Source organism: Gopherus flavomarginatus, chromosome 19 (assembly GCF_025201925.1).
Source record: "Gopherus flavomarginatus isolate rGopFla2 chromosome 19, rGopFla2.mat.asm, whole genome shotgun sequence".
NCBI lineage: Eukaryota > Metazoa > Chordata > Testudines > Testudinidae > Gopherus > Gopherus flavomarginatus.
The window spans coordinates 10,831,648-10,843,435 of record NC_066635.1 but is presented as its reverse complement, the minus strand read 5'-3'; positions in this window follow the sequence as shown (position 1 = coordinate 10,843,435).

Below are 11,788 nucleotides of genomic sequence, written 5' to 3'. Positions count from 1 at the left end.
TGCACTCTCTAAAATCCAGCAGAAATAAAACACATTGGTTGGGCAATCAGCTGGAATTTAGAAGGTTTTTGGTTTTGTTGCAATTTTAAAATGTCTGATTGGGTAGCATGTGCAAATTGGTATCTTTAGCCTTAAAATACTCAATGCGTAATCTGACAGGACTTTATCAACAGTTTGCATCGCTATTTGAGCTTCGATGGTTTATGCATAAAATGTTATCAGCAATCTCAGCAGAAAAGAGGTCTATGGCTCTTTAAATTTTTGATGGGAAGCCAGCATGCAGTCATTTTTGATAGCATTATATGTAATCCAACATAATTTGATATTCTGATATAACAAAATTCAGCTTCCCCGCTATCCTTATAAAGAGATGATGTGTACAAGATTCTGCTAAATGAAATAATATCAGTACTGACAGCTGGAAAAAAAGGCACGAGTATCTCTCTTCAGATCTGTAGAGAGAAACTAGTGCTTCTTTGGTTGTGCTAGTGTGGTGAATGTCTCCCTTGTGTGAAGAAGATTTCGCTGGAAACTGAGGTAGTTTAGAAGTCATTACAAGAAGGAGATCCTTGATGAGATGTCTATTCTCACAAAACAGCTTGCAAATCTGGCACTCAGGGCCTGTCTCTTGATTTGAGTCACAGGGTACTCTAGGTCCCTGGCTCCTCACACATTGTAATTCCAGTCTAGCTCTCTTGCTACTGTTTGCTTCCCTGTCAACCTTTCTTAATTTCTCTCTAAACCCTGCCAGGCTAAGTGCAAAGGCTGTCCCCAAAAGTTCTGGTCCTCATTTCTTTGATCTCTAGCAACAGAGAGAGTGAAGGAACCACAGAACTGTTTTACCATGGGCGTCTTTCGGTATAACATCACAGTGCTGGAAAGTGTGGTACATCCCTTGTCTGAGTGCTGTGTCTTCTCATACTGAACTCTCCCTGCCTTGATAGTAAAGTAGGAACAAGGGGGGATATTAATACGTAGGTAATCCATTTGGCTATTATTGGTTTATTATTAGTACCAATCCCAAATGAGATCAGTGTCCTTTTAAAATTAATTCCTTATAATTTTTCACAGAAAAAAAGATCAATGGTCAGAAAATGATAACCCAATAGAAAATTTCCCAGTAAATAAGTTAATGTCTTGTATATTTTTAAGGGGACTTGATTTTCCACTCCGTTATATGGGGTTAATGCCACTGTAACTGACCGAAGTCAATGGAATAAATGGAGAGTAACTCTATTTAAGTTAATGGAGCCATACCAGCATAAAACTGGTGCACCATGGTAGAGGGCCAGAACAGCCAGTGTAAAATGACAAAGCTCCATTTTTTTCAGTTGTTAAAAATCAAGTGGGGCTGATTCTCTTCCCCTATACACCACTGTAAACTAGAGTGACTTCACTTAAGTCACCACAGTAAGACTGGTGTGAACTGAGAACCAGGTTTAACGTACCAAAAACTACCTTGAAAAGAACATATATAGTCAAACATGGTTTTATTTGCTGTAATAACTCTAACACAGTGGTTCTTAACCTACTGTGTGAGATGCACTTTCTGGGGGTGCGAGACATGCCAGATTTTTTGAGAAGGTAAATCATTAAATGCCTGTGCTTAATTTGTGTTTTCAAGTACAACTACTTTGTTTCATCAAACCTATGTATTTATTAACATTATATTTTTTTAATGATTACTAGAATATAATATAATACTATAATGTACAAACAAAAATATATCTAAGTTTAAAGAACTGACCTATTTCAACAATTTTTGATAAGGGGCGCGAGAACATATTAAGAACCAAAGGGGTGCAGGCTGTAGTAAAGGTTAAGAACCACTGTGTCTAACACAACCCAAAAGTAATGATACCACCCAAAACGTACAGACAGGACGATACTATACACAGAATGGGATGAGCCCCCTACAAATGCATAATAAGCATGAGACATGGATCAGTGAAGGAGCCTATGTTGCAGGGAAGTGGGCAAAATTTTTGACTGAAAATTTTCTTGAAAAAATGCAGATTCAGTGACTCTGAAACATTTAATGAATTTGTGTTAATTTCACTGAATTGTTCTGGTTGAAAAAAAAGGTCTGAAAAATATCAAATACTGTATTGTTTTGACATTTTCTAAACAAAAAGTTTCGATTTTACGATTTTAAATGACTGTCTCAAAATTTCCTTTAAAACAACATTAAAATAATGCTTGAAACTAAAACAAAAGTTTGGGGTCAAACAAAACATTTTATTTGACCCAAATTAGGTCTCTGCTGAAAGCTTGTAACTTGTCAGTACTCAGAGTCATTGTGAGATGTGCGTCTGGGTGATATTTAAGGAATAAGGCACCTATGCTGACAGCTATGCCTTATGGCAGGGGTCCCCAACACAGTGCCCACGGTCGCCATGGTGCCCACCGGGGCGTCTAAGTGCACCCGCGTACTGGCTGGCGGACAAGCATCCGCCGAAATGCCGTCAACAAGCTGCGTCATCCAGAGGCGTCGCCGCTGAAATGCCACCGATTTTTGACGGATGTTTGTCGGCCGCCACAGTCCTCCGTGGCTTGTGGTCTGGTGCCTGCCAAGCGAAAAAGATTGGGGACCACTGCCTTATGGTCTTGGAGTGAAAGTTAGTCACCAGGGAATCATAGGTCTTCGAGGTGGCTCCTTCAAGTGGGAGGGTTTTGTCACGCTCCCTGGTCAGCAAGATTCAATTGTCTACACATGCCCCATCCCAGAACAGTCAATGCAAAACCATCAAAGACAACTGCAAACAATCAAAATGACTTAGAGATAAAAAGGAACATTATAACAGACAGGATATCGCTGTCTGGGAATATGGAAAGTAAGATGGGTAAGTAAATTACAGGTCAGTGAAAGACACTCTGTATCCATTCACTAAGGAGACATCATGTGAAAGACTGCATCCGGGTTCCGGGATATCCAGCTCTGCAACAGACTGAACTTTGCAGGGGGAAAATCTTCTTTATAGGTTAGGAAAGGTAATTATTAAGTAGTGAAGGCCCTAATTTGCATTTTATGATTTTGTTTTGTATTGTAACGATTTGTTTCCATCACTCTCTCTTGTTTCTAGTGGAACTTCTATTCTTACTTAAGTAAACCTTCTTTTGTTTTTTTTATAAGTGCTCACAAATGCTGTGCATTATACAGGAGAGGTGATTTAAGGTAAACTGGGTATGCTGTTCTTTTGGGGACAGAGGATCTGGGATTTCTCAGAGTAGCCAGTGTCAGGGTTGGATATCACATTCAAAGGGACTCAAGGACTGGGGTGCACCTCTTGTTAACCTGCAAGGCGAAGATAGGGCTGGCATAGCCCAGAAGAGAGTGCTTGTGTGGTGGACAGGCTGGTGGTGTTAGGGAACTAACAGCAACTTACCATAGGCAAGATTCCCTTTTGCTGGAGGCATGGGTAACAAGGTGACTCACAGTCCTGCACATCCCGAGAACAGTCGCAACAGGTCAATGCCCAGTGGAGCTTAGAATATGAAGACGATATAACTGATGTCAGTGGGGTTAGCCCTGCATACTACCAGGGTAAGCAAGAGCAGAATCCAGACTCCAGCCCCTTGAACACTCTAGTCTACTTCCTATTAGCTTGTAAATGGCATAAAGGAGGTTTTGTCAGCTTGGAAGCAGTTCTGAGAAATTATTCCTTCCACCGCCTAAGATACACCTTTGTGAACCGGGGTTGGACGTGTGGACACAGGGGGCTTGTCTACATCACAAAGTTGCCGCGCTGGTGAGGAGGTTACAGCGCTGCAACTTAGGAGGTGTACACATCTGCAGGGCATCACCAGCGCTGCAACTCCCTGTTTGCAGCGCTGGCCGTACTCCCGTTTTGTCTCGGGTGTAGAGGATCCAGCGCTGGTGATCCAGCTCTGGTAATCAAGTGTAGACACTTACCAGCGCTTTTCTTGACCTCCGTGGAATAAGCAGGTATCCCAGCATACCTGAGGAAGCCTCTCTGGTAATCAAGCAGGTCTCCTTCCCCGGTTTGCTCTCGCGTTCCCCAAACCCCCGAGCAAGCAGGTCTCCTTCCCTGCGGTTTGCAGGGGGGTTCGGGGAACACGAGAGCAAACCGCGGGGAAGCTGGTCTCTTTCCCCGGTTTGCTCTCGCGTTCCACGAACCCCCGAGCAAGCAGGTCTCCTTCCCTGCGGTTTGCTCTCGCGTTCCCCGAACCCCCGAGCAAGCAGGTCTCCTTCCCTGTGGTTTGCTCTCGCGTTCCCTGAACCCCCGAGCAAGCAGGTCTCCTTCCCTGCGGTTTGCTCTCGCGTTCCCCGAACCCCCGTGCAAGCAGGTCTCCTTCCCTGCGGTTTGCAGGGGGGTTCGGGGAACGCGAGAGCAAACCGCGGGGAAGCTGGTCTCCTTCCCCGGTTTGCTCTCGCGTTCCCCGAACCCCTGTGCAAGCAGGTCTCCTTCCCTGCGGTTTGCAGGGGGGTTCGGGGAATGCGAGAGCAAACCGCGGGGAAGCTGGTCTCCTTCCCCGGTTTGCTCTCGCGTTCCCTGAACCCCCCTTGAAGCCGCCCAACAGCGCTGCAGTGTGGCCACATCTAACACCACTTGCAGCGCTGGTTGCTGTAAGTGTGGCCACTCTGCAGCGCTGGCCCTATACAGCTGTACTAATACAGCTGTAACAACCAGCGCTGCAAAATTGTAGATGTAGACATACCCAGGGTGGGACTATGTCACTGGGAGAGAACACAGGGAAAGGGTGTTATTGAAGCTTTTATCACAGACAAATAGAGGGCCAAACCTGGTGCCTTTAAAATCAATAAGAGTTTTACCATTGACATCACTAAAGGAAGCACAAGCACCTTCTGGATGATAAAAACGGTCACAGAACTCAACGCTCCTTCAATTAGCAAACTGCTTTGGTTAGTGTTGTTATTGAAAGATGGATTCTTCTTACAATGCATAAAAATACTTGTCACTTTTATAATGCATTTATTCCAAAGATCTCTAAAGACATAACAAAGATGGGTAACGATTAACTTTTGTAGTGCCTTAGTTCTCAACCACTTTAACAAACATAGGCCTAGATCCTGCAAACACTTATGCATGTGATTTACTTTATGCACATGAATAGTTCCAGGAAAGTTAATAATAAGTAAGTTAATAGAACTAACAATGGTTAATGGGACTGCAATTGTGAGTAAGTATTTACAGGCTTTAGGCCATACATAGTAAAATGATGTAAAGCTCTTCAGTGTAATAAAAAAAAAAGACAATTAGAAGAGTTGTTGGAAACTTTTATAAAAAAGACCTGAGACTTACTTGGTGCCAGTACAAACTCAAAGTGGAAGCTGGCCAGGTTCATCATGGATTTTCCTGAGTCTCCAGGGCCTGGTCTACCCTATGCGTTTAAACCGATTTTAGCAGCGTTAAACCGATTTAACGCTGCACCCGTCCACACAACGAGGCCCTTTATATCGATATAAAGGGCTCTTTAAACCGGTTTCTGTACTCCTCCCCGACGAGAGGAGTAGCGCTGAAATCGTATTGCCATGTCGGATTAGGGTTAGTGTGGCCGCAAATCGACAGTATTGGCCTCCGGGCGGTATCCCACAGTGCACCATTGTGACCGCTCTTGACAGCAATCCGAACTTGGATGCACTGGCCAGGTAAACAGGAAAAGCCCCGTGAACTTTTGAATTTCATTTCCTGTTTGCCCAGCGTGGAGCTCTGATCAGCACGGGTGGCGATGCAGTCCCAAATCCAAAAAGAACTCCAGCATGGACCGTACGGGAGATACTGGATCTGATTGCTGTATGGGGAGACAAATCTGTTCTATCAGAGCTCCGTTACAGAAGACGAAATGAAAAAGCATTTGAAAAAATCTCCAGGCTATGATAGACAGAGGCCACAGCACAGTGCTGTGTGACAAGCATAACGGAAAGCCAAAGAATCAAATGGACGCTCATGGAGGGAGGGAGGGGGTACTGAGGACTCCAGCTATCCCACAGTCCCCGCAGTCTTCAAAAAGCATTTGCATTCTTGGCTGAGCTCCCAATGCAGGGTCAAACACATTGTCCGGGGTGTTTCAGGGTATATGTCATCAATTTACCTCCCCCCTGCCCCGTGAAATAAAAAGGAAAAAATCGTTTCTTGACTTTTTTATATGTCACCCTATGTCTACTGCATGCTGCTGGTAGACGCGGTGCTGCAGCAATGAATAGCAGCATCCTCTCCCCTCTCCTCCCTGGTGGCAGATGGTACTGTACAAAAGGACTGATAGCTGTCCTCATCCTGTGAGTGCTCCTGGCTGGCCTCAGATGAGGTCGGCCGGGGGCGCCTACGTAAAACTAGGAATGACTCCCGGTCATTCCCGGTAGATGGTACAGAACAGCTGGTAACTGTACTCATCATAGCAACTGGGGGCTGAGTTCCATCAGCCCCCACCCCATTTCATGTCTAAAGAAAAGATTCTGTACTGCCTGGACTATCATAGCAGCGGGATGCTGGGCTCCTCTCCCCCGCACCATTTAATGTCCTGCCTGGACTATCATAGCAGCTGGAGGCTGCCTTCCCCTCATTTTATCTCACTAAAAACTCAGTGTTTCTTATTCCTGCATTCTTTATTACTTCATCACACAAATGGGGAGACACTGCCATGGTAGCCCAGGAAGGTTTGGGGGTGGAGGGAAGCAACGGGTGGGGTTGTTGCAGGGGCACCCCCTAGAATGGCATGCAGCTCATCATTTCTGCGGGATCTGACACAGAGCGGCTGTGCTCTCCGGTTCTCTGATACACTGGTTCTCTAGTACACTTGCCCCATATTCTAAGCAGGACTGACTTTATTTTTAGATTAATCATAAAGGAGGGATTGACTCAGGGAGTCGTTCCCATTTTTGTCTTTGCGACCCCGGCCGACCTCAATGAAGGCCAGCCAGGAGCACCCATGACAGCAGCAGACGGTACAGAACAACTGGTAACCGTCTCTGCTACCTTGAAAAGGCCAATGAATGCTGCTGTGTAGCGCTGCAGTACCGCCTCTGTCAGCGGCATCCAGTACACATACGGTGACAGTGACAAAAGGCAAAACGGGCTCCATGGCTGCTAGGCTGTGGCGTCTGCCAGGGCAATCCAGGGAAAAAGGGTGCGAAATGATTGTCTGCTGTTGCTTTCATGGAGGAAGGAATGAGTGACGATATTTACCCAGAATCACCCGCGACACTGTTTTTGCACCATCATGCATTGGGATCTCAACCCAGAATTCCAATGGGCAGGGGAGACTGTGGGAACTATGGGATAGCTACGGGATAGCTACCCAGAGTGCAACACTCCAGAAATCGACGCTAGCCTCGGTACATCGACGCACACCGCCGAATTATTGTGCTTTGTGTGGCCGCGTGCACTCGACTTTATACAATCTGTTTTATAAAACCGGTTTATGTAAAATTGGAATAATCCTGTAGAGTAGACATACCCCAGGTGACCCTCTACCAAGCTATGATTTCAGGCAGGAACCATACATGTTTTCCAGCTCATCACCAGGAAACATCTTTTGGGGTTTGCCTCAGTCTTACCTTGATGCAACTTCAAAAGCTATATTTAGAGGAGGCAAACCTGTAGTGATAATGCATTTGCATATATGATTTGGGGTGCAAGTCTCTTTCAAAGCCTGGTGTCTCTGTGATCTCTCTCTAATTGTACAGGCATTTCCTTCTGGACAGCCATGAACAAGGTAGGCGATCTCCTCCCTGAGAGCATTATTATTATTATTACATACCTGTTGTTACCTGACCCTGGATCTGCTCTGTCTGCTTTGAGGGAGAGGGGAAGGAGGAGGGAGAAGGGGAAGTTATCTGCTACAACATGCGATACTTCTGAGGCTGATGATGATCCTTGAGTGGCTGGAATACATATCTGACAGAGTGTATAAAACTGAAGACTTACTACAGAACCCATTCAGACAATAGCTGAGAAAAGAGCCCACATGAACCCCTGTGAATCAGAATTACTGAATTCTGATACAACATGAACCATTACATTAAAAAAACCCCTCAGTTTCGAATGTCAAGAACAAGACCTTTCCTGGATGATCAACAGAAACTCATGACCGAGTATTTTCAGTTTTGCATCCTTTGTTTGTCATGTTTTCCACTACTAGTCTTGTTTGCAACACTACACTAGACTGAGAAAATAGGATGCTCAACTCTATCAATCTTGCCTTGGATCTGTTATTGGAATACATTCATCCTTTTGTTTCACTCTGAACAGGGCAGGGGAAAAACTGGTGGACAATCTTGCATGGAGAATGAGATCTCTGGGCCAGACAGAGTGCAGATCTGTTCCATCTGAGAAGGAAGTATTAGTTCATAGAGAGCAGAGTGTTGGCAGCAGAGCAGGGATCTGAGCCCAGATTTACAGGGTGAAGTTAAATGCTTTAAGATGTTATATTTTCATTTGCTGCCTTTCTTTCTTTTAATATTAAACATAAAATGGGAAAGAGGAGTCTGGAGAGGAAGCCAGAAGAATCTGACACACTCAGTAACACTGGATTTGGAATGTTCCCCTATCTGCTAATGAAGCATGAAGCACCATGTGTTTTTTGTAATGTAGAAAACTCGTTAATGGATTAACTTGGACTGCTTGTCTTCCTAAAGGAAAGGGAAGCGCTAACTGTAAACTAGAGCAGGAACACCAGTAGGTTTAGAAAAAGACCCAAATCAATATTAGGAGGCAAAAAAAATTATGTTAGTGAGAAACTTTCATGGCAGGAGGCCTTATTCAGAGTTCAGCTGCTACTGGTATTTATCACACTATCCAACTGAAACCACACATCCATTTACTTATCACATTTTCTAATTATGGATGATACTTGCATTTAACATAGGGGATGCACCTTCCTCAGCCTGGCTTCCTTTCCTATTGGATCCTGCAGTACAGCCGTAATACCAAAGTTGTGACATCTGTTCGTTTCCACATCAGCAGGCTGTTACGCCACAGTCAAGACTAGGCTTTCAGCACAGGTTGGGCAGAAGAGGAAACGTCTTCTCAACACCACTTCTTGAAATAGCAGCAGCAGAGAGCAGAGAAATTTGTTTTAAAAAAGGTTAAAATGCCTCTGAGGAAATCTTACATCACAGAGTTTAATACGTTACGTTAAAACTGCTACCTCATTTTTTCCTCAAGCTCTATTCGGCATATTGCAGCACTATATTACTTTCATTCTCACATTTTCAGAGTGGTCTGCGATACTTAAACACCAGCAGGTTTCTTTTTGAATTTCTTTGCACTCATGGGTAAATTTTCGAACTGAGTATCTTAGGTCTCTTCATTTCTTTTTATTTATTTTTTAAATGGCAGCATAGTTTACACTGCATGTTGTAGTGAGCTCAGATCAACTCCAAAGATCTTAGAGTCAGTGGAAACATCTGATATGCTACAGTTCTTCTATTGTTATGCAAAACAAGTGACATTTGAAATGCAATGGTGCTAAATCAACAAGGATGTATACACATAGGGACACACAGCCAATATGCTTTCATCTTCGAGCTAGACACCGATTCTTGAATAGGCTTGATATGCTTTCTGGAAAAAATTGCTACAAACACCACAGAGGTATAAAATGGCTGCAAGGTTAGCGTGCCTCCAATTAGCTCAAGTGCTCCTCTAGTTGCTTTTAAACTAGACGAGAGTTTCATGATTCTTACACCTAGTGCTAGGCACCAGCTGTAAAACTCTTTAACAACCCCCCTGTTACCAGTTCTCTCCAAAGAGCATGAAAACGACTTCACATATTTTAAACTCCACCTGTTTCCTCGTATATACCCACATTTTAACCCCTATTATGAGCTGCAATCGGATAATTCTGTCTGTCTACGGCGATCTGGTTAAGATTCACTAGTTTCTTTGGCTCACCTAGGGTTCGATTTTGCCATTCTACTTTGGCTAATACCTTACTCCTGGAGTAGTTCTACTGAAATGAATAGGCCTACCCCAAGAGTGAGCCACCGATCAGTTAGTGTGAGGAGATCAGACTCTCACCCATAGTAAGCAACATTGTACCGTAGAACCTCCGTGTCATGAACACCAGAGTTATGAACTGACCAGCCAATCGCACATGTCATTTGGAACCAGAAGCACACAACCAGGAAGCAGCAGAGACACAAATAAATAAATAAAGCAAACACAGCACAGTCCTGTGTTAAAGGTAAACTACTAAAAAATAAAATAAAAGGAAAGCAGCATTTTTCTTCTGCAGAGTAAAGTTTCAAAGCTGTATTAAGACAATGTCCAGTTATGAACTTTTGAAAGAACCACCATAACGTTTTGTTTAGAGTTATGAACATTCTGGAGTTATAAACAGCCTCCGTTCCCGAGGTGTTCGTAACTCTGCTGTAACAAAAGACTTTCACAAGTTACAGGTACACAGTGATGACCATATCTGTCACAGACGTATGCAAGCTACTGTGGTCTTGATAGAAACCCTTTAACCAGCCTGCAGCAACCCTAGGTCTCCACTGTACATAGAAAGGGATGAATGCTGTATGCAACTGCAAGTACGCAGGATTTTTTTTAGGTGAGCAGCCAAATTACCCAACTGAAATGTGGTCAGGGCACTGAGGAGTCTATGATACTTTCCATAACAATGAGGGGTGTTTAGTATTAGTGACCAGGAGCAGTCAGTTTAATGTCACCATCCAAAAGCAGCTGCTTAAGCAGCCTGGTGCCTCCTCAGACAATGCTGAGTCATTGGTTTAGTAATGACTCAGAGCAAAGGGTGCTATCTATAGAACAACTCCTCCTGAACCGCTAGTTTTTCTTGGAGGCCTTCCATCCAGACAGCGACCATGCTATAGCGGTTTGCTATAGCTGATGAAATCAAATGCCATTATAAGCTGAGGGGGCATAGCTGTGGGCTGTCCGTCATTATATAGGTTTTTCTATTATAACTCACAGCTAATAAAAATTCTGTTTTTACCCATTAGCTGCAGAAGAGGAAGCTGACCTCTGTCCTGTTTAAACAGACAGTGCAATCAGATTTTCAAATCAAGTTGAGGCGCTCCACTTCAGAAGTGATTATATTTATACAGTACCCCAGATAATTTTTAATCTGCATCTTTGAAGTCAAACAAAATGATCAGAATTTGAACTCTGAGCCTCTGACCTGCAAATTCATCATTAAATCATCCATCCACATAGGGCTCAATCCTTTCTGGTGCTGAGTGTTCTCAACTAGAATGGACTTTGATAGCAGTTGAGGGTACTCCGCAACTGCCCCTCAAAGATCTCAGCTAGCCAAGATAACTGCTACACAACCATGTCCATTATAAATAATCCATCAGAGGTCACTGGAGCACACAGGTATCGCTACATTAGTTCATCACAAATTGCCACTAATGGCTCTCATAAATACTGCTGGCTAGCAACAAGCAGGAGGGTAACAATGTTTAATTGCATAGGAATCCAGTAGACAATTGTCATCAGTCCAACTGCTCCCAAAACCCCAATCATGTTGGTCAACAGTTCAGATTCTAAACATGAACTGCCTGGTGCAGGGCCTTAGCTGCAACACCAATGATAAAAATCATCTTTAAAAGACAATCGCTAATGTGGGATTTGGCTGATGTGATCCCTACAAATCTCAGCCTTGCCACAGTACATGGATGAAAGGCGTGCATAATGGGGGAGAAGAGTAATCTTATCGGCTACAAAATAATATTAGTGATAGTTCATTCCTTCTGCTGCTCCGAAGGCTGACATATAGGTTGAATAGACATTTCGTAATGTCGATTAGCCAAAAAACAAGACACACACACACACACTGAGGA